Source organism: Corvus cornix, chromosome 4 (genome assembly GCF_000738735.6).
Source record: "Corvus cornix cornix isolate S_Up_H32 chromosome 4, ASM73873v5, whole genome shotgun sequence".
Classification (NCBI taxonomy): Eukaryota; Metazoa; Chordata; class Aves; order Passeriformes; family Corvidae; genus Corvus; species Corvus cornix.
In genome coordinates, this window is record NC_046334.1 from 16,289,678 (window position 1) to 16,294,131 (window position 4,454).

The following is a 4,454-nucleotide window of genomic DNA, read 5'->3' on the forward strand; positions in this document are numbered from 1 at the left end:
AGTTATCCAGAAGAGCATCTAATTAAAAGGGGTTTTATTAAGAACTACTCTAAAAAGGCAGCTGCAGCTGATCTCACCCAGTAAGTCCGTGCCTTCCTGGACAGCATACAGAAGGCTCCTTGGTAAATTGTGGCTCAAATTCTTTGCCAGGTACACAAGAAGCACTTCAATCCACCAACACTGATCACATATTCCTTGTCCCTCTGATGTTTTAGGCTTTGTTTCCTTCTTTACCTAAAGTGTTCATTTGAACAATGCTTTGGGGTCATTACTTCATTTTTCATGGCAAGAGAATAGAAAAAAAATAGAAAGGCCACTGGTGACATGTTAAATAGTTCTGCAGTGAAATGTGTTGGTAGCAGTCTGGACTGAGTGCCATTAAAATGATACTCAATGTTCCCATGAACCTTTCATCATTGTTGCCTTCTTTCTTTCTTCCAGGCAGAGAATTCTAGAAGAATGTTCAGAATATATCAAAAACAATCTCGGGTTTAATTATGTGCTCTCTGCTGATTCAGTTGCCTCAGGAGGTGTAGTTAGAAATTAATTAGCTCAGCAGACTAATGTGCTTTGTAGCAATATCACTCATAAAACCAAGCTCTGCTGGGTCCAGGCCCATCAGGAGGTGAGGCCAGTGCTGTGCCAAGCCCCACTTGGGATGGAGATGCGCTGGTGTCTGCCTCCTCCTGCCACACCACTCTCAGACCCTGGCAAAAGCCTCCCTCTGAACTCCTTTGGCTTTCTAAGGTAGTAAATGGTCAGGTCAAATAACTGGAGATGGACAAATAAATTCTGGAGCTATGCAACATTAGTGCCCAGTTTTTGCTGTTTCTTAAACCTTTGTGATAGTAAAAAATGTGAAGACGTTACAAAGCCTTTCAGGCCCTTCACAGCCTCAGCTCCAGAGGACCATGCCAGCCTGGCTCACCCCAGTAAGGCAGAGAGCCTGTAGGTCTCGTGTTAGTCAGCAGTAAAGATTTTTGATGAAACAGGCATCAACCTGACAAGCTGCTGCTGCCCACCCACGCACTGACACACAGAACTAAACAGGTGGGGACCATGCGCAGGTTTGAGTGGATTCCCCCGTGCTTCTCCCTGCAAAGTGAGAAAAGAAAACAGGCTTTGTCTAAGGGGCAGTACCTAACTCCAGCAGCAGTGCTGAACCCTGAACCCCTGCAAGTCCATGATGGTTTCTGCTGGAATAGGAAGCTCCACAAGATTTAGGTCTTTGTCCTTTGTTCTTGCGTTGGTTGACTGACACTCAGTTGTGTTGGCAGAGTGACCTGTAACCTCCTTCCTCCCAGCAACACAGAAGAATCTTTGTGGCACAGAGACAGCTGTCCCCATCAGCAGTGGGAATCTGCCAGTGAGGTATTCCCAGGCTGCTGTCCAGGGCAGCATTTCACACCTCGGTGCAGATGATGGATGAGCCCTCTCTTGCTGGCGAGGCTGAGGATGTCTGATCACTTGCGGGGTGCACCCAAGCACTACTCAGAGCCTGTGCCAATGTGTTCAGCAACCTGGTGGAGCATTTCAGCGAGGTTCAGAAAGGCAGGCTCAGTCCCAGGGGGAATTACACGCTTGCCTGCTTCCTGTGAGTGGATTTGAGTCTTTAGTCCAGCCCTCTCACCCATCAGTGAGATTTGAGCAAGAGCTGTGTGAGGCAGACCACACAGTGAGATCGTTTGAAGGCAGTGCACAAGACAGCAACGAGAACTACCTACAGGTCCCCTGGACCACAGCTCAGTGCCAGGTGCCTCTTTTACCTGCACAGGAAAGGCATTGTTGCAGCAGTGGAGGCCAAACTCAGTGAGCAGACGGACAGGCAGGACAACAGAAAGTCCCGCTGGAACTGCCTGCAAAGGCAGGATGTGCAAACAAGAGGGAGGGTGTCATCTTTCTCTCAAAACACTGCCTTGAGTTCTCATTTTCAGCACATCTACATTCACCATTAGGTACAGCAGACGAAACCAAGTTGTTTCCAGATCTTTGAACTACACTCAAGCTTTTTTTTTTTTTTCAGACTTGCACATCCTTCGCTTTTAAAAATATGAACCCTGGAATGTTTATTGAGAAAATCTTTTAACTCTGTTGCTGTTGTGGTTACAGCTCCCCAGGTTTTTTTCTCTAGGCAATTCTGGCTCACTGAGTGTTTTCCAATACTATTTTTTTACCAAGAGAAGTAGGAGTCAGATTTTCAAAATCTTTTCTTTGCATTTCTGGGTACTAGCAAGGTCTTAATCTGAAAGTCCAGACCTCTGTCTGTGGTATGTAGTCCTGACATTATGATCTGTGGAGCCAGGTAGCTTTTTAAAAGAGGGTATAAGTTTTAACAGCATCATGTCCCAAAATATGCTGCTTCCCAGAGCCACTGCAGTGATCCTGGGACAAATGCTGATGCTGTCACCGAGTTGCCACTGCCTGAGCAGTGATTACTGGAATCAGGGGAACAGTGATGGGCTACACTCATGAGGAATAACACTAGGCAATGACATTCTCAGAGGGGAAACTTTGGTCTGGCTTGGGCTTCCTCTGCTCCTCCATCAGGACCAGCAACTCCATGAGCATTAGGGACCCCTCTGGAGCCAGGTGGGCTGGGTACCACATAATATCCTCCTTACAGTTTTACTGCTGCTCTTGACAAGCTTTCTCTGCATGCAGCCAGCTTCACCTGGAGAGGGGCACGAGGACTTCTCCTTCACAGAAGTTACCCGAGAGTTGCCACCCTAAGCATCAGCACTCCCTGCACCCAGAGGACCTCTGGCCACAGCAGAACATTTTCCATGTCATCTTTGTTCACCTGCTTTCCCTGCTGTGTTGGCTACCCTGTAAGCAAACTGCTGGGAACTGGAGGTAAATGTGGGGCATTAAACTTAGAGTATTGTGTGCAAAGGCTCACAGGGGGAGCCTTCACAGATGTGTTCATCAGTGACTCAAATTAGCTGAAAATCTTGCAAAGCAGTTTGTTTGTGTTTGCCTCTTGCCAGGGTGACAGGAAATGCCTGTGGAAGGCAGCTGCGAGGCTTCAGTGCCACTTGCATCTGCCTGAGTGTACAAGACTAATATCTATCCTGTGCCTTGCTTTAATAGCCTGCAAAACCAGGTCAGGATGAATGGTTGCATCCTGCCTTTTCAGAGACATGCGCTCCCTGGGTCCCCGTATTTCCTTGCTGCCTGGTTAACATTCCCATTTCATTCACCTTGGACCTTGACATTCCTGCCTCAAACATTCAGGGCATCCTGTCCGTGGTGTGTGGAGGTGAGCTTGGGCTGTGCACTCTCCTCCTGCGCGGGTGTGCCCATCAGCAGCTGGGGAGCAGCTGCTGTGCAAGGGATGGGGGCTTCTTTCTGCTCTCAGGCACCGAGATGTGGAAAAATCATTAAAGGATGGAGTGCTCTTTCCTGCCTGCCCCCAACATCAGACTGCAGAGTCCAAAAAGGAAAATGAGCATCACGTATTAGATCAGTAGTGGGTACACTTGAAATAAGCCTGACAGTTGACCTTGGGCACCCGGAGGAGGTCAGGGCAGGAAAACACAGTGCAAGTTAAATCACCTCCTTCTGCAGCCCTGGCGCAGCAATGGAAGGACATGGCAGGCTGTAAATCATGGAAAATCTGGTCCCTGCCAGGGCGGAGGGCTGCTGGAACTCTCGGGCCGTTCCCTCCTTCCCTCCAGTCCTCCCAGGAGCATTCAAAACGAATTTTACCTGGAATCAGTGTCTGGTTCCTACCTAACGGCTTAAACCCTCTGTACGCTGCTTGTGCAGGATGTTCTCGCTCCGCGGCAGGTGAAGCACCTCGCTGGTAACAGTGAGTCGCTTTCCGCCTGCCACTGCTCCGGGCCACCCTTCTGCCACCGCTGAACCTGCCATTAACAACGCCCGCCCCCGGCATCCCCGCTACCCCGGGATCCTTGCTCTCCCGCAGGGCTGGCAGCGGGAGGTGGCGGCAGCACGGGGGGCACACAGCGGGACGGCAGCGCCACGGAGCCGCACCTGAGCGCTAAAAACCGCGCCGCTCCCTCCGCGGTGGGACGGAGTAAAGAGCAGGTGTGGCAGCTCTTCCTTCGGTGTGCGCTGCCGATGGACAGCTTGCTGCCTGTCTGTCTGTGTGTTTGTTTCCAGTGCCCACCTTGTCACTCCCACACAGGCAAACTTTGCCCACCATCTCTCCAACACCTGCTCCACCCTAGCGCCAGAGGCATCTTTTACTTTGATGGCACGAGCTTCCAGAATTAAACGCCACTGGAACCTTTGTCTCCTGGGAGCCGGAGAGCCCGCGGGAGCGGTGTGGGGGGGAGAGGTGCGGGCAGCAGCGGTGCGGGCAGGGGAGCGGGGCCGCGCTGCCGCGGGGGCGCGCCGGGAGGCGGCCGCGGGCGGAGCCGGAGCCGCTGCCGGAGCCGCTGCCGGAGCCGGGGCCGGGGCGGGGCGGGCGGCCCGGGGCCACCATTGGC